Source organism: Oncorhynchus tshawytscha, linkage group LG34 (assembly GCF_018296145.1).
Source record: "Oncorhynchus tshawytscha isolate Ot180627B linkage group LG34, Otsh_v2.0, whole genome shotgun sequence".
Taxonomy (NCBI): Eukaryota; Metazoa; Chordata; class Actinopteri; order Salmoniformes; family Salmonidae; genus Oncorhynchus; species Oncorhynchus tshawytscha.
In genome coordinates this window covers 11,845,726-11,868,627 of record NC_056462.1, presented here as the reverse complement: position 1 = coordinate 11,868,627, position 22,902 = coordinate 11,845,726, and positions in this window count along the sequence as shown.

Here is a 22,902-nt window from a genome sequence, read left to right as displayed (position 1 = left end):
ACCTCTGCTCATTAAGGGAAAGGAGAGAATGAATGAGAAGATCGCTGATCCCTTGTTTTTTCTGTTTTCTCAACTTGAGACGTATACCCAAACATTGCAATATGGATCGATTTGAATCCCTGGGTGCATCCCGAATGACATCCTAGGCCCTGTATGGTGCACTACTTTTGAGCAGAGGTCTCCTGAGCATCTGTGATTCAAATGGATCCCTATTACAATGGTACTGTGAACCAACCATCACGTACTGCCACAGAAATCCTTCATTTTTCTTGGCCATTTCTGTGTTTGTATTCTGAACACATGACGGCCGAGGCAGCTTTTGGTCCGACCGTCTGCCTTGTGTCTGCCCTATATTGCAGGTCCTGCAGTAATATAAAAGGAGAAGAAATGAGGTTGTGGGGAAGCTTGAATCCATCCTCTGAAGTCACCGTCACACTGCCCTCACCAGTGATGTGAGGGATTAAAGACTTATTGAGCGTTCAGGTGCCTCCAACCTTTAGGAAAGGCTTCTGAAGTTGGTTTAATTGCAGCCGGTGTGTGTGTGCGTGAGCGAGCGAGCTGTGTGTGTGTGTGTGTGAGAGAGAGAGAGAGAGCATGCGTGCCTGCGAACGATCGGTGTGTGTGTGTGTGTGTGTGTGTGTGTGTGTGAGGGAGCATGCATGTGAGCTAGCTGTGTGTTTGTGTGGTGAGCGCCGCTGACAGTCACACAGTCAGTCACCTTTGAGCAGGGCACTGATTGAAGGATTACACCTGTCCAATTAAAGGTTGTCTAATTAATACAGGGACAGAAAAGCAAACATTTAGCTATAGAGCTGATCAGCATTCTCTACAAGTCTCTGTCCCACAGGGTTCTCAGCCAATACATTCCTATAAGTAGTTTAAATACTACACAGTACTTCAGTCCATGATATACAGTATAACTGTGAGCTTTACATTGATGAGCAGAACATCACAGTGGTATATCGTGAGAGCATATCCTAAATTATCTTGTGTAACAGGGGGGGTTTGGCGATGGATAAGGAAAGTCAGGAGACTTGCTTTAACTCCCCAAACGAATGCCTAGGCTTTAGCTCCGCGGGCTAACAGTCTTGTGGTGTTCGGGGACCTAAGTTCGAATGGACTTACCTGTCGAGTTAGAGAAGCTTGGCCCCATTTCACATTGAATTCTCTCCAATGGCCTGGTGTGTGATTTGACATACAGCGATTGCGGCAGGTAAACGTCACCTGTGTGACCCCATTGTTCCTTAGCCTGTTCTGTCTGTGACTGCTGTCCTGTCCCTGTCTGACAGTGTTTCTGGGTACTCTGTCTATCTCCATTGTGAGGAGGCTAGCAGTTCTCGGAGCTTGACAAGCCGACTGAATTCTGGCTGTTATTCAGAGGTTCACTGAGTCAGTGGCTTACCACATCAATGGGAAGTATACCACTGTACAGACCTGCATGGAAGTAATGTTTGTTTTCTTTCTGGTGTCCTACCACTGTCATTGCTAAAGAGTTGTTTATCTTTTATTTATTTAGAAATGACCAATATGAAATCCTCTTTGCCTTACGTATCAAGATGCGGTCTAGTAGGATAACCAATCCACATACTTGTGTGGACCAATAGTAGTAACATGTACAGTCCACCGGATCATTAGTAGTAACATGTACACTTTACAGGACCAATAGTAGTAACATGTACACTTCACAGGACCATTAGTAGTAACATGTACACTTTACAGGACCAATAGTAGTAACATGTACACTTCACAGGACCATTAGTAGTAACATGTACACTTCACAGGACCATTAGTAGTAACATGTACATGTTGCTACAAATGATCGAGTGAACTGTAGAGTGTACATGATACTAATAATGGTCCTGTGAACTGTACATGTTATTACAAATTGTATCGTCAAGTGTACATGTTACTACTAATGGTCCTGTAAAGTGTACATGTTGCTACTAATGGTCCTGTGAACTGTAGAGTGTACATGTCAATACTAATGGTCCTGTAAAGTGTACATGTTACTACTAATCGTCCTGTAAAGTGTACATGTTACTGCTAATGGTCCTGGCAAAACGATCTGGAGACATAATACATCCACAACCGACAGCGAACCCAAAATAATCCCTCACAAACCTAAGCAGGCCTAACAGGCTTAAATAGACCATAAATCAAGAAACACAAAATAAACAGGTGCAACTAATAAGACTAAACCAACAGAAAAGGGAAAGGGGTTCGGTGGCGGCTAGTAGACCGGCGACAACGACCGCAGAGCGCCGCCCGAACAGGCAGGGGAGCCACCTTCGGTGGGAGTCGTGACAGTGCCGCCCCCCCCGACATGCAGCTCCAACAGAGCGCTGCCACCAGCCTCGAGGGCGACCCGGGGGCGAGGTGCCGGGCGATCCGGGTGGAGGCGGTGGAAGTCCCTCAGAAGTGAAGGGTCCAAAATGTCCCCCACCGGTACCCAGCACCTCTCCTCCGGACCGTACCCCTCCCAGTCTACGAGGTACTGTAGGCCCCTCACCCGGCGTCTTGAGTCCAGAAGGGCACGTACTGTGTACGCCGGGAACCCCTCGATGTCCAGAGGGGGCGGAGGGACCGCAGGCACCTCACCGTCTTGCAGGGGACCAGCCACCACCGGCCTGAGGAGAGACACATGAAACGAGGGGTTAATACGATAATAAGTAGGAAGCTGTAACCTATAACACACCTCGTTTATCCTCCTCAGGACTTTAAATGGCCCTACACACTGCAGCCCCAGTTTCCGGCAGGGCAGGCGGAGGGGCAGGTTTCGGGTCGAGAGCCAGACCCGGTCACCTGGTGCGAACACGGGGGCCTCACTGCGGTGCTGGTTGGCACTCTTCTTCTGCCATCCACTAGCCTGTCTTAAAGATTCCTGGACGGCTCTCCAGGTGTCCTTCGAGCGCTACACCCATTCCTCCACCGCAGGAGCCTCGGTCTGGCTCTGATGCCATGGCGCCAGGACCGGCTGGTAGCCCAACATGCACTGGAAGGGAGACATGTTAGTAGAGGAGTGGCGAAGCGAGTTCTGAGCGAGCTCCGTCCATGGGACGTACCTCACCAACTCACCAGGCCGGTCCCGGCAATACGACGCAGAAACCTACCCACATCCTGGTTTACTCTCTCCAACTGCCCATTATTCTCAGGGTGGAAACCTGAGGTCAGGCTGACCGAGACCCCGAGCCGTTCCATGAGTGCCCTCCAAACTCTGGACGTGAACTGGGTACCCCGATCAGAAACGATGTCCTCAGGCATCCCGTAGTGCCCTGAAGACATGGGTAAACAGAGCCTCTGCAGTCTGCAGGGCAGTAGGGAGACCGGGCAACGGGATTAGACGGCAGGACTTAGAAAACCGATCCACAACGACCAGGATAGTAGTACTTCCCTTAGACGGGGGAAGGTCGGTGAGAAAGTCCACTGACAAGTGCAACCACGGCCGTTGTGGAACTGGGAGGGGCTGTAACTTCCCTCTAGGCAGGTGTCGAGGAGCCTTGCTCTGAGCGCACACTGAGCAGGAGGAGACATAAAACCTCACGTCCTTAGCCAACGTGGGCCACCAGTACCTCCCCCTAAGACTCCACACTGTCCTCTCGATGCCAGCATGACCCGAGGAGGGTAGTGTATGGGCCCATCGAATCAACCTATCACGGACACTACGCAGCACGTAATGAACCCCTGCTGGACACTGAGGGGTTGCAGGTTCCAGCCGTGGTGCCATCAGACAAGAAGCTGGGAGGATGGGGGTCGGCTCAATGGACGCTCCTCGGTATCATAGAGGCGGGACAGCGAGTCGGCCTTCGTATTTTGGGAGCCTGGCCGATATGAAATCGTGAAATGAAAACGGGTAAAGAACATGGCCCACCTAGCCTGACGCGGATTCAATCTCCTCGCTGCCCGGATATACTCGAGATTACAATGGTCAGTCCAGATAAGGAAAGGGTGCTTAGCCCCCTCAAGCTAATGTCGCCACACCTTCAGAGCCTTGACTACAGCTAACAACTCCCGGTCCCCCACGTCATAGTTCCGCTCCGCCGGACCGAGCTTATTCGAAGAAAAAGTGCAAGGGCGGAGCTTTGGTGGCGTGCCCGAGTGCTGTGATAGCACGGCTCCCACCTCAGCCTCGGACGCGTCCACCTCCACTATGAATGCCAAAGAGGGGTCCGGATGCGCCAGCACGGGTGCGTCGATGAACAGCTCCTTCAGACGACTGAAAGCTCTGCCCGCCTCTGTTGACCTGCCGGCCCCCCCTTCAGCAGTGAGGTAATGGGAGCAGCCACCTGACCAAAACTCTGGATAAACCCCCGGTAGTAATTGGCAAACTCTAAAAACCGCTGCACCTCTTTTACCGTGGTCGGAGTCGGCCAATTACGCACGGCTGTAACGTGGTCACACTCCATCACCACCCCAGAGGTGGAAATGCCATAACCCAGGAAGGAAACGGCTTGTTTGGAGAACACACATTTCTCAGCCTTTACGTACAGGTCTTCCTCCAACAGTCGCCCTTAGTACCCTACGCACCAGAGACACGTGCGTGTGGCAGAATAGATCAGTATGTCATCGATGTACACTACCACTCCCTGCCCGTGCAGATCTCTGAGAATCTCGTCTACGAAAGATTGGAAAACGGCTGGAGCATTCTTCAACCCATACGGCATGACGAGGTACTCATAATGGCCCGATGTGGTACTAAATGTGGTCTTCCACTCATCTCCCCCCCGGATACACACCAGGTTATACGCACTCCTAAGGTCCAGTTTTGTGAAGAAACGCGCCCCATGAAATGATTCCACCGCCATGGCGATGAGAGGTAGCGGGTAACTAAACCCCACTGTGATTGAATTTAGACCTCTATAATCAATGCACGGGCGCAGACCTCCGTCCTTCTTCACAAAAAAAGAAGCTCGATGAGACGGGTGACATGGAGGGCCGAATGTACCCGTGTCCCAGATATTCAGTGACATATGTCTCCATAGCCACTGTCTCCTCCTGGGACAACGGGTACACGTGACGCCTTGGAAGTGCAGTGTTCTCCAGGAGGTTTATTGCGCAGTCCCCTCGTCGATGGGGTGGTAATCGGGTCGCCTTCTCCTTACAGAAGACGATAGCCAAATCGGCATATTTAGAGGGAATGCGCACAGTGGAAACCTGGTCTGGACTCTCCTCCATTGTCACACAGATGGAAACTCCAATGGATCCGTTGCCTCCCTGACCAGCCCTGACCCTAATGGTCGGCTATCTAAGGCGTGCACGGGGAAGGGTTGGTCTAACGACACCAGGGGAATCCCTAGCCTTAACGCAAGCCCACGATCCATGAAGTTCCCAGCTGCGCCTGAATCGACTAGCGCCTTATGCTGTAGAGAGGGAGAAAACCCAGGAAAATAAATTAACAAAAACATATGGCCGACAGGAAGCTCTGGGTGAGTCTGGTGCTGACTCACCTGGGGTGAACGAGGAGTGCTCTGCCTGCCGTCCCGACTCCCAGACGAGCTCCTCCAGCACCGATCGGCAGTGTGTCCTCTCCGACCACACCCGGGGCAGGAGGAACCTCCTCCTCAGGTCCCCCTCGATGCGGCCCCCACTAACTTCATGGGGAAGGGAGCAGGAGGGCCTGGAGGTGGAATCGACAGGGCCTGTTCTGGACACCCGCAGGCAGCCAGCAGGTTGTCCAGTCGAATGGACATGTCGATTAGTTCGAGGGAGAGGGTGGTGTCCCGACACGCTAGCTCCCTGCGGACGTCCTCCCGGAGGTTACAACGATAGCAGTCCATCAAGGCCCTATCGTTCCACCCCGCCCCTGCGGCCAAGGTCCGGAACTCCAGAGCAAAGTCCTGCGTGCTCCTCGTCTCCTGACGCAGGTCGAACAGCCGAACTGGGGGTAGTGATCCCTCGCGGAGTCTGGGCCATTCCACACTGCATTGGCCCACTCCAGGGCTCAACCCATCAGACAGGAGACGAGGACGCTCACGCTCTCCTCCCCCGAAGGAGTCGGATGAACGGTAGCCAGGTACAGCTCCAGCTGTAGGAGGAACCCCTGGCACCCAGCCGCCGTCCCATCGTACTCCCTGGGGAGCACTAGACGCAGGCCACTGGATCCGGATGCTGAAGAAGGGGTAGATGGTGCTGGTGGAAGAGGCTCTGGGGGTGAGACAGGGAGGCCACTCCTCTCCCATCGGTCCATCCTGTCCATCATCTGGTCCATAGCTGAACCACTCCGGTGGAGAATGGTTGTATGGTGGAGGACCCTCTCCTCCATCGATGGGAGAGGAGGTGTGGCTGCTCCTGCTGACTCCATGGCAGGTGCGGGATTCTGTCACAAGTTACTAGGAGTGGAAGGTAGGAGTCAGGCGCGGAGAACAGAGGGTTCAATAATAGATTATTTATTTCTCCGGCACAAAAACGGTCACGCCAAACACAGGGCGCAGAAACGCTGACCAGCCCAAACACACAGGGCCAAACGATCCGGAGAACAAAATACATCCACAACCGACAGTGAACACAAAATAATCCCGCACAAACCTAAGCGGGCCTAACAGGCTTAAATAGACCAGAAGTCAAGAAACCGGTGCAACTAATAAACCAAGGGAAAAGGGTTCGGTGGCGGCTAGTAGACCGGCGACGACGACCGCCGAGCGCCGCCCGAACAGGCAGGGGAGTCACCTTCGGCGGGAGTCGTGACAACAGGATCATTAGTAGTAAGTTGTACACTCTACAGGACTATTAGTAGTAACATGTACACTCTACAGTTCACAGGACCATTAGTAGTAATATGTACACTCTACAGTTCACAGGACCATTAGTAGTAACATGTACAATCTACAGTTCACAGGACCATTAGTAGTAACATGTACAATCTACAGTCCCCATGACCATTAGTAGCAACATGTATACTTCACAGGACAATTGTAGTAACATGTGCAGTTCACAGGACCATTAGTATCAACATTTATAGTCCACAGGACCATTAGTATCAACATTTATAGTTCACAGGACCATTAGTATCAACATTTACAGTTCACAGGACCATTAGTATCAACATTTACAGTTCACAGGACCATTAGTATCAACATGTATAGTCCACAGGACCATTAGTAGTAACATGTACACTCTACAGTCCACAGGAGCATTAGCAGTAACATGTACACTCTACAGTGCACAGGACCATTAGTAGTAACATGTACACTCTACAGTTCACAGGACAATTAGTAGTAACATGTGCAGTTCACAGGACCATTAGTATCAACATGTCCACTTCACAGGACCATTAGTAGTAACATGTACACTCTACAATCCACAGGACGATTAGTTGCAATATGTACAGTTCACAGAACCATTAGTAGTAACATGTACACTTCACAGGACCATTAGTATCAACATTTACAGTTCACAGGACCATTAGTATCAACATTTATAGTCCACAGGACCATTAGTAGTAACATGTACACTCCACAGTCCACAGGACCTTCAGCAGTAACATGTACACTCTACAGTCCACAGGACCATTGGTAGCAACATGTACAGTTCACAGAACCATTAGTAGCAACATTTACAGTTCACAGGACCATTAGTAGTAACATGCACTCTTCACAGGACCATTAGTAACGATATGTACACATCACAGGACCATTAGTAGTAACATGTACACTTCACAGTCCACAGGACCATTAGTAGTAACATGTACAGTCCACAGGATCATTAGTAGCAACATTTACAGTCCACAGGACCATTAGTAGTAACATGTACAGTCCACAGGATCATTAGTAGCAACATTTACAGTTCACAGGACCATTAGTAGTAACATGCACTCTTCACAGGACCATTAGTAACGATATGTACACATCACAGGACCATTAGTAGTAACATGTACACTTCACAGTCCACAGGACCATTAGTAGTAACATGTACACTTCACAGGAACATTGGTAGTAACATGTACACTTCACAGGACCATTAGTAGTAACATGTACACTTCACAGGACCATTAGTAGTAACATGTACACTTCACAGGACCATTAGTAGTAACATGTGCACTTCACAGGACCATTAGTAGTAACATGTACACTTCACAGGACCATTAGTAGTAACATGTACACTTCACAGGACCATTAGTAGCAACATGTGCACTTCACAGGACCATTAGTAGTAACATGTACACTTTACAGGACCATTAGTAGTAACATGTACACTTTACAGGACCATTAGTAGTAGCATGTACACTCTACAGTTCACAGGACAATTAGTAGCAACATGTACAGTCCACATTTTACAGGACCATAAATTAGCAACATGTACACTTCACACTTCACAGTTCACACAACTCTAGTATTCGTACTCATTAAGTGGGTGTTGTCCAGGGTCAATACCCTGAGTGTGTGATTTTGAGCTTTCCTTGGCCTTCAATCTAGAACACTGCAAGCCATGTCCATTACAGCCCAGCAGCAGGCAGTCAACAGTGACTGCCTTCCAAATGGCCCCCTATTCCCTTCATAGTGCAGCACTTTTGACCAGAGCCTCTTGCCATTTGGGACGTAGCCTGTCATTCCACAGGGGGCTAGACAATTGCAGTTTGACATTTATCTGCCAGGTCAAAGGTGATGCCATCACACGGTGACGTCATTTTGAATATTGAATAGCTTCTGTGTGTTAATGCTAGAGACGTACCATTTCTTGTAGTGGCTGCAGCTCAATCCCCTCTTTCTACCGATGTAAAGTTTGCACCTATTCAATAACATTGTTTGGCTCTATGACATCCAGAAGCTTTACGACAGTCATCCTAAGGTAACCAAGTACCAGGCTGTAAAAACAGTAAAAAGTTCAGAGGGGTCAAATGTGCCAGAAATAATGTTACCAAATATTGGTCTAAAACATTAATAAATTAAAAATTCCTACGCTTTCTTATATCTCTCAGATATAGGACAGACACTTCAAAACTTTGTTCCTTATGATACATTTTTTGACTTTCTGTTTTGCTGTTTATGAATGTGTTAATCAATGCGTTTCTATGGGCTATAGCAGTAAAGGCCAAATTCAATGTTTCATCATTTTTTTATATATATTTTTTTATACCTACGGTGGTCCTAATATTCAAAATCAAATGGCTAAATGATACATTTTATGACCATCTTAAAACAATTCCGTATGTTAGCTTAGTAGAGATTATGATCTAAGGGCTTAGACCTACAGAGGTTTTAATATCTGTACAATGGACTGACCAGTGTCTGGGGTGGCCATGTTGGATTTGAAAGAGCACTACCTGTATGGAAGGGAGATGAAGGGGAGGCTTGGATGGCTCGCTGTAATAACAGGGGACTGGATGTTTCAGTCTGCTTATAACTTAAATGATTCAGTGCAGAGGTTTATCTGTTCATGTATATATTCCCTATATTTAACTAGTATGTCAAGTTAGTAAAACTATTGCTTCCCAGACAAATTACATGTAGCACATACTGTACATTTTAGTATGAAGAAGCACCACTATTTTCAATGTCTTGTTTGCTGTATTCACAATCAAAACATTTTCTCCCCTGTTGCTATGCATGTTGGAATGGCATGTTTGGATTTGCAAGGCAAAGTATTCATAAAACCATCATTAACTTTCCCTGAACAAGCGATGTACTCCCATACTAATCAGTGTGTGTGCGATTGCGTGCCTGTGTAGATATGTGTGTGTGTACATCTGTACATATCTGAAATAGCTCGAGACAACATGACAGGCAGGTCTGCCAACAAAAATCAATACTACATTGCCCAGACTTATCCTAGACTCTTCCCTAGCATTTCTAATAGGAGATTCTGAGAGCCAACATGTTATTGTTTTTCCTCCCCCTCCTCCTCCTTGGCTGTGTCCTGAATGGCACCCTGTGCCTTATGTCGTGCGCTACTTTTGACAAGAGCCCTGAGGCCATGATCAAAAGTAGTGCACTATAATGGAATAGTGTACTATTTAGGACACAGACTTCTGCAGCTCTTCATACAGGACCTATTGCTTGTTATTTGCCCGTTTTCTGTCGCTGTGTGACCGAAAACTGATGACAAATTGATTGATGTCTGAACTGATTAGTTTCTCATTACGACCCAACAACAAAACGACTTATCTGAATTAACAACACGGAGCTAGCTAGAGACACTGAGACGCAGACTGAGAGAGACGTGTGGGGAATGAGAATGAAAGGCATCATTTAGCTTCTAGCGTTTTCCTTCAACTAATAAAAGGTAAACAAACTAACCTCGTTTGTTGCTATTGGAGAGATTTACTTTTGTACAATTCTGTATAGTCTCTGTCACACGGAGCAAAACTGGTGAACTCAAGAGCAGACTCAGACGAGGAGACTGGGATGAGGTAACCAAGGTATTTATTGAAACATGGGGGGAAGATTGAGTGCAGGCCAGTGCCTCAGGCAGGTTGCTAGACACCAGGTGGGATACCAGCAGATCCGCAGTCTCTCTGGAGGATGGAAGCTTGGAGAGGGGAATGAATTGAGCCGCTTTGGAAAATATGGCGATGATGATGAGGATGACTGAGTTACCGTTACAAGTCCAGAGCTATGTGTGACCAGGGGCGACTGGGTATGGGAAGAAGCCGAAGCAGACCGGAAGTGGGTTTGGTGGAGCTTTTGTTCTGGGCACAGACCGAGCAGGCTGAGACAAACTCAAAGACGTCTCTCTCCGTGGTGGGCCACCAAAAGCAGGAAGTTGACAGTCCGGTTCATGCCAGGGTGACAGGTGAGGTGAGTAGAATGGGCCCAGTGAAGAACTTCAGAGCGAACGGAATCTGAAACAAACAGAGCCTTTCTAAAACCGTTACCTGGGTCAGGCTGGTTCTGCTGAGCCTGGCGAATACGGGACTCGATCTCCCAGGAGACAGCGACAACAATGCAGGTGGATGGCATAATGGTCTCTGGCTCGGAACCTGTGTTGTCGACGGTGAACTGATGGGAGTGGGTGTCAGGCTTGGTATTCTTAGATCCGGGGCGATAAGTGAGTGAACAATGCCCACCTGGCCTGCCGGGAGTTAAGAAGTTTGGCGGTCTGGATGTTGGACAAGTCTTTGTGATCCGTCCACACAATGAAGGGGAGAACCGAGCCCTCCAACCAGTGACGCCACTCCTCAAGAGCCAGCTTCACAGCCAGAATTTCCCTTTTACCTATGTCGAAATTTCTTCCTGCAGGTGAGAGCTTGCGGGACAAGAAGGCACATGGGGGGAGCTTCTGATCAGAGGGTGATCGTTGAGACAGAACAGCACCTACCCCGGTGTCAGGGGCGTCCACCTCGATGACGAACTGGAGTTCTGGGTCTGGCTGGGTGAGGATCGGAGCAGAAGTGAAGTGGCTCTTGAGTTCCCGGAACGCTGCCTCTGCCTCAGGGGTCCAGTGGAACGGAGTGGAGGTGGGGGTGAGAGTGGTGAGAGGGGCTGCCAAACGACTGTAGTTACAGATGAAACGTCTGTAAAAATGAGCAAACCCCAGGAAATGCTGTAACTGCTTCAGATTCGAGGGCACAGGCCACTCTGTGACTGCCCTGACCTTGGCAGGGTCCATCCGTAACGGTCCTTGTGCAATTATGTAACCCAGGAAGGACACAGAGGAAGCATGAAACTCACATTTCTCAACCTTACAAAAAGCTTATTCTCCAACATGCATTGGAGAGCTTGGCGAACATGTTGCTGGTGAGCCTCAGGGTCCTTAGAAAAAATATGAATGTCATCCTCATAGACAAAAAAACAAAGCATCCAATCACATCCCTCAGAACGTCATTAACCAGGCTATGGAAAACAGCAGGGGCGTAAGTGAGACCAAATGGCATGACCAAATACTCAGTGTCTAAGTGGTGTTTTGAACACCGTTTTCCACTTGTCCCCCTCTCTGATGCGGACAAGGTTGTAGGCATTCCAGAGGCTGAGTTTAGTGAACACCGTGGCACCATGGAGGGGCGAAAAAGCAGAACTGATGAGTGTCAAGGGATACTTGTTCATAACAGTGATACTATTCAGCCCACGGAAGTCTATGTACTGCCTCAGTGACCCATCTTTTTTTCTTGACAAAGAAAAACCAGCCCCTACCAGAGAGGAAGAAGGTCTGACATGCAGCCAGGTAATCCTGGATGTATCCCTCCCTAGCCTCTTTCTCGGGGTGAGAGAGGTTATACACCGGCTACAGGTGAGAGGAGCTTCAGGCTGGAGGTCAATAGGGCAGTCGTATGGCCGATGAGGCGGCAGGGACAGGGTGTGGTGCTTGCTGAACACAGGAGCTAGATCGTCATGATCTGGAGGAACTGATGACAGGTCTGGGGGTTCTGGAATAGACTGGGGCACAGACAAGGCAGTGGGCAGGGCAGAATGTAGACAATTAGAGTGACAAAATGTACTCCAAGTGTTTAATCTTCCAGCAGTCCAGTCGCTCTGTGGGTTGTGCAGCTTTAACCAAGGATGGCCATGAACCGGTGGAGAGCGCGGGTATTCGATTATGTGGAGACTGATCCATTCCTGGTGATTCCCAGAGAGACGCAGGATGACCGGCACGGTCCTTTCACTGACACGGGTGAGGAGCTGTCCATTGAGAGCGTTGGCATCGAGGGGTGAATCGAGTGGAACAGTGTCTAGACCCAACTGGGTAACAACACCTCGGTCCAGGAAACTCTCGTCGGCAGCCGAGTCGATAAGGGCTTTGCCATACAAGAGTGCCATCTAGCAAGGGTCTGGGGGAAGATGGACCGGCTCTTTGGGCTCAACAGTATATCCCCCACAACTGTCGAGCCACCCCCTTTAGCTGGCCGCAGTGAACAGGTGGAGGTAAAGTGACCAACCTGGCCACAGTATAGGCAGCTCCTAGTGCTGACTCGCCACTGCCTTTCCCCGGGAGAGAGACGGGCCTGGTCGAGCCGTGTGGGTTCGGGTTCTGCCCTCTCTCTCCGACGCTCACGGAGACAGTTGTCGATGTGGATGGCGAGAGAGATGAACTCCTCGAGTCCATCAGGCTCATCCCTGGACACCAACTCATCCTTGATGGTCTCGGTGAGAGCGTTCTGGAATGCTCCCTGACGGGCCTCCTCATTCCAACCGCTCTCAGCAGCGAGGTTGCGAAACTCGTGGATTGATGAAATTATGGATTGGTGAAAATAGATAAATATGTTAGTAGAAAAATATGTGTGATATTGCCTTAGATGGATAATGACATTTTGGATTGGAGAACTTACTATAGAGATGCTTTGTTATTCGAAATAAATTGTTATTGCCATTGATCAAGGATTTAAATGTTGTGGTCTAGTGAAGGACGTAGTGTCTTCCATTCACACACTTATCCTACCCACAAGCACAAACCACTTTTCTCATGAACAGTAAAGTTAGGAGAACGTTTCCCAGTGCACAAACATCTCTGCCTCTGACTGCCTCCCATGGTCTTTAGGATGTTATGATATAAACTGAAGGACTGTACTTTTGTCTGTTTTAAAAAGCACAAGCCATGGTACTCTCCTAATGGCAGGTTTTATTTTCAGACTCACTTTTATTTATGTGCAGCAAAGTTTGGAAAACGTTTCTCTGTGCACTGACCTTTCTGTCACTTGTTGCCTCCCACGGCTATCGCCATGGTGATGCAGCAGAGGGTGAAAATTACCCAGATCCTTCAGCGATAATTGACTGTACAGTAAGTCTCAATGTATCCATTTCCATCACATCTGACATTTACTGTAGACGGTGACACCAGCACCACCTCTTTATATCAGTCCCTGTGTGGTTGTATGGTGATGGTTGACCCCAAGCCTGTTAGATAAGCACCATTTCCCTGTGACTCTGTCGTTTTTTAGAGAGGCGAAAACGATCTGTCTCTCGCCTTTTAAAATCTATGTTAAAAAGCTCCAGAGGGTCAGCTGTTGTCGGGCAGATGACATGTTAGTTGTTTTGGCATCTTTTAATAGGGAGATGTGTAGAAGCTGTGAAATACAGAACCTTTTTTTGTTCTGACTGTGTTGCATTGTACTTGACCCTGTGGAAAGGAATACGTAGCCATATGTCGCTATCTGTTGATTGTCATTAGAATTTATTTATGGGAACGTCTATAAACGGGACATTATTTGATTGATATCCAAATGGCTTACAGTAAAGCTCTAGCTGTACGCCAAGTTTCTTGGCAAAATGTCTAGTATTTTCCTGTCATGAATGAAATGAGTTGGAATTCGATCGAAGCTGGGAGCTTTAATTCTACATGGCAGGCAGGAAATTGTGGAGTCAAGCATAGTGTGCTAAAACAGCATTGAGGTCAACAGGGTTTTTCATACTTTGAAGACTAAAGATAGGCTGGGTGTACTGTGTAGACGAATGGGGAAGGTGAGGGTTATTAAAAAAACTATGGAAGGTGCGATAGCATCAGGATATGTGATACGTCTGGTTTAAATGAAAAATGTGTATCAGGAGGTCGTGCTTGGCAGATTCACTTTTATTGCCCCTTTTGAATGCTATGAGTTTGAGGAAAAAGAGCTTAGATTTTCCTTTAAGATTTGACCTTGATATATTACCAAATTAGTAGGGTCAGGTTGTTTTCTGCATTAGTCTTTTATTTTATTTGCTGAATAATTTTTACTTTGGAACATTCCTACTATACACATAACCCCTTTTGGAATCCAATTCAACATTTTACAAGAGTCAGAAGAGTTGATGGTGGAAATTCCGACAGCTAAGGTTGAAGCGCTGCCCCGAGGTCGAAGGCAGGTTCCATATCGGACATTTGACTCCCCCCCCCTCCAAAAATCTTCCAATCCCTTTGTGAAGGAGTATCAAACATTTCCCTCTAACTAGGTATGTTGAAAAAGAGATTCCCTCGACGCCAAAACCCCACCACCAAAACAAGAAATCCCCTCACGGCTCTAGCTCCAGCCTCCCAAACTTCCAAGCCTCCGTTTTCAGAAGCTTCACTGACATCCGCTGACCTTCAGGAACACCAAACATGCATTAATATTTAAATACTTTTCCTCCTTAACCCCTCGATCCACAGAGGTTAAACCTGAATTAAGTTCAAAACTGATTAATAGGAGATGGCACATTCTATGTGGCATTAATAACTAATGTAGAGTATTTCACCTTACCTTTGTTTCAGCATCATGTATCCAAGTTTTGCCCATTTTACTTTTTTTAAACATAAACAAACAAAAAAAGTTTATCAATTTAATGTACCTCTTTTGGAACACAGTTCAGTTTTGAGTAGAACATCAGCAATTAATGACAACTGCATTACCTCACCTACTGTTATCATTAACATAAACTGTGGGAGTGAGGTCAGTATGGGGTTAGCGAGGCTGGATCGGGTGTTTGTATGTGAAACAGTCTTAATCATTATCATTTCAGGCTCAATGTGTTGGTGGTCATTGATGTTATGGACTCAACTTGATGTGTCTTTTCCCCACTGTTTCTCCTTCTGCGCTGGGTATGTTCTTGATAGAATCTTACATTGTCATTAGTAGCCCTTGATCGCAACGAGGCAGACTATTTTTTTTTATTGAAATTTCAAGGAAATGTTCAGATAATATTTCATATTTAGGGGCAAAGTGATAGGACAACCAACATATTGAATTGACTGAAGTAAAGGATTGGACAGCCAAGAAATACAAATCTCTGATCTTGTAAGGTAGTAGTTTACTTGAACACATCTTCTCAGTCTTCTCCCACGTGACTGTGCAGAAATAGATAGGAGAAAGAAAATGGTGACTGATTGTCTCGTGTCTGTTTAGGCAAATCTGTTAACTTAACTGGGTGAAAGGAATTCAAGTATGGGATTTTGCGAATGGAGTGATGGTGCTCATTTGACTTACGGATGATGTATGATTGGACTATATGTAATTGTGTGTGTGTGTGTGTGTGTGTGTGTGTGTGTGTGTGTGTCTCAAATACTTGCTGTCAGTCTTGAGCTGTGACAGATGATGGAAGTTATCACAACTTGATGAGATATCCGTTTATATGAATATTCCAGGAAGATACGCTACTAACAATGGTGACGATAATAATAACTATAAAAATCTACATTTGTCATTAGCTGTGAATTGGCATTGGCATTTTTAATTCAACATTGGCCCAAATGCCCCCCTGGAGCGCTCCTCCCCAAAATATGATCCATGGTGATTATACTGCTTGCATCGCCCCTTGATTCAAAACAAAGTGAAACGCTGTCTCATTTGTTTCAATCGCTCCCCTTAATGTTGGCCAAACCGCTAGCCATCTCCATAGGGCAAATGGGTTATCTACGGATTCTAAGCCTTCATTTTTTACACCCAATTTAGCACTTTGCACGTTTTCTATAACGCAAAATCAATTATTAACATTGACCCAACGACATTGATGTATTTAGGGCTTTGAAGAGCTTCGCTGAAAAAAAATGTATTCTCAATCCTCGTGCTCATCCTCCTGACCGAATCCAAAACAGAAAACTGACATTGATGATACACATATTATCACTTCCCAAGCACCTTGTTACCGGATGCTACGCGGCTCCAATTTAGGCCTTGAGTAATTACCATTGGGCAGGCTTCTCGGCTAATAGTGACCCAAAAACGGTTGATAATTGAAGCAGTATGAATGAAGCCAAGCCCTTAATTATGGCTCCCTCCTTAAAATAGAATTTGATAAATGCAGGCTTTGTGACTCATATTGAGGATGCTTCCTGTTTATCTTCTGTCAGATAGGAGCAGAGGATGGATTCATTTCAGTCGGGTATTCTGATCTATTTGTTTTAACTCAAAGATACTATGTTGTTAAAGCTTGTTTTTATTTTATTTGGCGTTGTCGGAAGACTACAGTTTAGAGGGGTTCCCTGCCTGACTTTTACATTCATGACTGTAAGTCGCTTTGGATAGAATGGCATATGATTTTCAATATTGTTTTGTGTGTTTACATTTTATAGATGTGGGTTTTACAATATAAATACACTTTATTAAGTACCCCTCTATTCTTCTCAGCTTCAAATGATTCTAGTGAAAGTTTGTAAAATAACAGTGAGTGATGACTAGAAGTTTGAAGACTTATTTTGTTTGCTCAACCCAATGCCACTTTAAAATCTCCCCAGCATTACAGCCGAGGCTGGGATAATGCAGTATTATGAATTACACATAGAAAGTCCAGCTAGAATCAATAGTCTATCTTTTTTTCGATGTCTGGAATTGGATGCCACCGTCGGTTGATGAATGGAGGATCCACGGTCGGCTTTAATATTTCATGTTTGTTTCTGGCAACTAGGTTTTTTGCCTCAACAACATAAGCAATATCTCAGACCCTATGCCTTTCAAAAAGTTTATTTTTCCTGCCAATGTGATTGAACCAGGGAAACTCCGAGATGAAGTTCGAATGAGTTGTACTGTTCCTGTTCCTGTTCCTGGCCCTTTAAAAGGTTGCAGTGAGCACCCCAACCAGTGGGTGGCAGTAGCACACTGGGGGCTCTCTTAAAGCTCACTGACGGAGTGGAGTTAGAGGCATTACATTGTCTGGGCTGCATCTCAATAGTCTACAGTGGCTTCCTCTTCTCCTTCATCTGGACTGACGTGAAATCACAATAGAGGTGAAAACAACATTTTGATGGAATTTTATTGACTCCTTCATGTCAGATACACCGTTGTGTGGTATTTTCACAAGTATGTGTTGAATACAGAAAGCTTTCCCCTGTAGCCTAGTCAGTTTGTGATCCGTTGGCATTGCTGAAGTATAGATGGGAAAATGTATTTATTGTAATGCTGAGCATAACAATCCATGCCCAAATGATTTTGACATTGTGCGGAGCGCACTTTGCAGCCAAAGTGTTACAGTGTACTGAAAACATGAATGTCCTTTCAAAGCGTTCTTGTATTGAGTATCAGTGAAACATCCCATCAGCATCACCAGTTCTGGGTAGCACCCAGAACATGTCTTACCCTCCGGTAGCTTACATTATGCATTATCACCGACAGGTAACGCTCGAACGAGTGACATTACCGTCTTTGATAAATTGTTTTTAAATCTGCTCGTAATTTCATTTGCAGTAAATTTCCACAACTCTGAGAGCAGTCATCCTTTCCCGCGGATCAGCTTACATGACCTCCATCTCTACTCCTAACTATGTTAGACCCCAAACTAGAGTGGTCATTAAGCTTGGTTTTCATCCTCTCCTCCTCTTCCCCCTCTCACTCCCTCTTTTTCTCTCTCTCACCATCTCTCTCTACGTCTCTCCCACGTTTCTCTGATCATATAAACTCAGCAAGAAAAGAAATGTCCCTGTCTTTCAAAGATAATTCGTAAAAATCCAAATAACGTCACAGATTGTAATTGTAAAGGGTTTCAACATTGTTTCCCATGATTGTTCAATGAACCATAAACAATTAATGAACATGCACCTGTGGAACGGTCGTTAAGACACTAACAGCTTACAGACGGTAGGCAATTAAGGTCACAGTTAGGAAAACTTAGGACACTAAAGAGGCCTTTCTACTGACTCTGAAAAACACCAAAAGAAAGATTCCCAGGTACCCTGCTCATCTGCGTGAACGTGCTTTAGGCATGCTGTAAGGAGGCATGAGGACTGCAGATGTGGCCAGGGCAAAAAATGTCTGTACTGTGAGACGCCTAAGACAGCGCTACAGGGAGGCAAGACAGACAGCTGATCATCCTCGCAGTGACAGACCACGTGTAACAACACCTGCACAGGATCGGTACATCCGAACATGACACCTGTGGGGCAGGTACAGGATGGCAACAACAACTACCTGAGTTACACCAGTAATGCACAATCCCTCCATCAGTGCTCAGACTGTCCGCAATAGGCTGAGAGAGGCTAGACTGAGGGCTTGTAGGCCTGTTGTAAGGCAGGTCCTCACCAGACATCACTGGCAACAACGTCGCCTATGGGCACAAACCCACCATCGTTGGACCAGACAGGACTGGGAAAAAGTGCACTTCACTGACGAGTCGTGGTTTTGTCTCACCAGGGGTGATGGTCGGATTCGCGTTTATCGTCTAAGGAATGAGCGTTACACCGAGTCCTGTACTCTGGAGCGGGATCGATTTGGAGGTGGAGGGTCCGTCATGATCTGGGGCGGTGTGTCACAGCATCATCGGACTGAGCTGGTTGTCATTCCAGGCAATCTCAACGCTGTGCGTTACAGGGAAGATATCCTCCTCCCTCATGTGGTACCCTTCCTGCAGGCTCATCCTGACATAACCCTCCAACATGACGATGCCACTATCCATACTGCTCGTCCTGTGCGTGATTTCCTGCAAGACAGGAATGTCGGTGGTCTGCCATGACCAGCGAAGAGCCCGGATCTCAATCCCATTGAGCACGTCTGGGACCTGTTGGATCGGAGGGTGAGGGCTATTCCCCTCAGGAATGTCCGGGAACTTGCAGGTGCCTTGGTGGAAGAGTGGGGTAACATCTCACAGCAAGAAGTGGCAAATCTGGTGCAGTCCATGAGGAGGAGATGCACTGCAGTACTTAATGCAGCTGGTGGCCACACCAGATACTGACTGTTACTTTTGATTTTGACCTCCCTTTGTTCAGGGGCACATTATTCCATTTATGTTAGTCACATGTCTGTGGAACTTGTTCAGTTTATGTCTCAGTTGTTGAATCTTATGTTCATACAAATATTTACCCATTTTAAGTTTGGGGGAGGATGTTTCTTTTTTTGCTGAGTTTATCTATCCTCTCTCTCCACTCATTTGCTCTCTCTCTCCACTCACTCTCTCGCTCTACCCCTTTTTCTCTCCCCCTCTCTCCTCCCTCTTTCTCTCCCCATACCTCTCTATCCCCCTCTCTCTTCTTTCTCTACCCCCCATCCCCCCTCTCTTCTCTTACTCTCCCCCTCTTCTCTCTACCTCTCTCTCCTCCCACTCTCTCCTCTCCCCTTCTCTCTCCTCCCTCTCCCTCCTCTCCTTCTCTCCCCTCTCTCTCTCCCTCTTCTATCTCTACACCGTCACTATCTCTCTCTACCCCTCTCGCTCACCCTCTCTCTCGCTCTCTCTATCTCTCTTCTCTCTCGCTCTCTCTATCTCTCTTCTCTCTCACCCTCTCTCTCTCTCTCTCTCTCTCATATGTCTCTATCCCCTCCCACTCTCTCCTCTCCCCCTATCTCCTCCCTCTCCCTCTCCTTCTCTCCCCTCTCTCTCTCTCTCTTCTATCTCTACACCGTCACTATCTCTCTCTACCCCTCTCGCTCACCCTCTCTCTCGCTCTCTCTCTATCTCTCTTCTCTCTCTCTCACTCTCTCTCTCTCTCTCTCTCTCTCTCTCTCATATGTCTCTATCCCCCTCTAAATCTAACTATCCTTTTCTCTCTCCCCCTTTCTACCTCTCTCTCCCCCTTTCTCTCTCCATATCTCTCATTCTTTTCTTTATCTCTCTATCCCCTCCCTCTCTTCTCTCCCTCTTCTCTCCACCCCCCTCTCCCTCTACTCCGGGTGAGTAATGTTGGTAAAATGTGTAATGGAGGAGCCTTTCTCTCATTGTTGTATTAGTTTTCAGGCTGGGTGGCGATGCATCAAAACATAAAGCATTTTGGGCCTCGTTAAGGAGCCATTATGAGATGAAGACTGCGGAGCGGTCGCATAATCCACAAGATGAATGTGTAAACGATCCGACTAACGATTCACCGCGCAAACCGCGTTAGGACAGACCTAGAACCCCTGTCCTGGTTGAAAGGGAGAGTAAGAGGGGAGCGAGAAACGTCTCTTCTTAACGTATTGCCCTGCTGAAAGCTGCTACCGCTTTAGCGATTGACAGGAATCTTCTATGGCAGGGCTAAACTCAGTACTGGGGCCTCCCAAGGGTGCATATTTTGTTTTTTGTCCAAGCACTAACACAGCTGATTCAATCAAATGAGCTCGATGAGTTGGTTATTTGAATCAGCTGTGTAGTGCTAGGGCAAAAAACTCAAACTTGCACCTGTTGGAGGCCCCAGGACCGGGTTTGGGAAACCGTGGTCTGTGGAATCCTGTGTTTTAGGACAGAACCTGGCCCTGGAGGAGGGAGAAGCGAGTAGCATTCCTCGTTTCAACGTGTCGCCCCCTGAAAGCCGTTACCCGCTCTGGCCCGCCCGCGTTAGGGAAGCATGTTATCATCCACTGAACAATTGACGGGAATGATCTACAGCATCTCGCCCCCTACATTCTCTCTACTAAACTGACATTGAATCCTTGATGCAACTCTAGTTTTGATTCATACAATTGTGTTGTTAGGCAATATCACGTACACTGTTGTCAGTGCTTAGCAAATGAAACCAATGTTACGAAATTCAAGTAACACACCATTAAAACTCTCATTAACCGCTAATAAATAATGCATTGTATTTTCATGAAAGAAACTGCATAAATCAGGAATCCATTAAATAAATTGTATACAAAAACGAGTTTCCCACAGATGTATAGCCTATTTATGATCATACCAGATTATCTTATGTAAATGTGAACGCCTGAAAACTCAGTTTATCAGTAGTTTAGGTCTTATTCATTTCAATCCTGCCCTGAAAAGTGCATAACTGTGTAAACTAATTTGAGCAATGGGTTGGAAGGAGATACGCGGCGTGAATACATTAACACATTTAACGTCAACATCACAGCTCCGAGTACAGCAGGTAGCACTACATCGATAAGTATCTAACTAACTGTCTTGTTCCATATCCTCCTGTGTAGGCATGCATGTATGTCTTTGCCTTGTTCTCATTAGCAAACACACTTGTCGCTTGACCCAAATCATTAAATTGTATTTTCTACCAGGCATTGATTCATTATGAATCTGGGTTCAATGAAACACATACAAATGGAAGGCCACAAACTATGTCTGGGAAGACTCGCGCACACACAAAGACACACACACGCATAGACACACACACACACACGTGCGCGCGCGCACACACACACTCTGTCCGTTCACACACACTCCCTCCGTCCCCACTCTCCGTCTGTCCCCACTCCCTCCGTCCCCACTCCCTCCGTCCCCACTCCCTCCGTCCCCACTCCCTCCGTCCCCACTCCCTCCATCCCCACTCTCTCCGTCCCCACTTCCTCCATCCGTCCCCACTTCCTCCATCCGTCCCCACTCTCTCCGTCCGTACCCACTCCCTCCGTCCCCACTCTCTCCCTCCGTACCCACTCTCTCCCTCCGTACCCTCTCCCTCCGTACCCACTCCCTCCGTACCCACTCCCTCCGTCCCCACTCTCTCCGTCCACACTCTCTTCGTCCCCACTCTCTCCGTCCCCACTCTCTCCGTCCCCACTCTCTCCGTCGTCCCCACTCTCTCCCTCCGTCCCCCTCTCTCCCTCCGTACCCACTCTCTCCCTCCGTACCCACTCTCTCCCTCCGTCCCCACTCTCTCCGTCCCCACTCTCTCCGTCCCCACTCTCTCCGTCCCCACTTCCTCCATCCGTCCCCACTTCCTCCCTCTGTCCCCACTCTCTCTGTCCCCACTCCTCCCTCCGTCCCCACTCTCTCTGTCCCCACACTCATCTTCCGTACCCACTCCCTCTGTCCCCACTCTCTCTGTCCCCACTCTCTCCTTCCGTGCCCACTCCCTCCGTCCCCACTCTCTCTGTCCCCACTCTCATCTTCCGTGCCCACTCCCTCCGTCCCCACTCTCTCTGTCCCCACTCTCTCTGTCCCCACTCTCTCCCTCCGTGCCCACTCCCTCTGTCCCCACTCTCTCCTTCCGTACCCACTCCCTCCATCCCCACTCTCTCCGTCCCCACTCTCTCTGTCCCCACTCTCTCTGTCCCCACTCTCTCCGTCCCCACTCTCTCTGTCCCCACTCTCTCCTTCCGTACCCACTCCCTCCGTCCCCACTCTCTCTGTCCCCACTCTCATCTTCCGTCCCCACTCTCTCCGTCCCCACTCCCTCCGTCCCCACTCTCTCCGTCCCCACTCTCTCGTCCCCACTCTCTCCGTCCCCACTCTCTCCGTC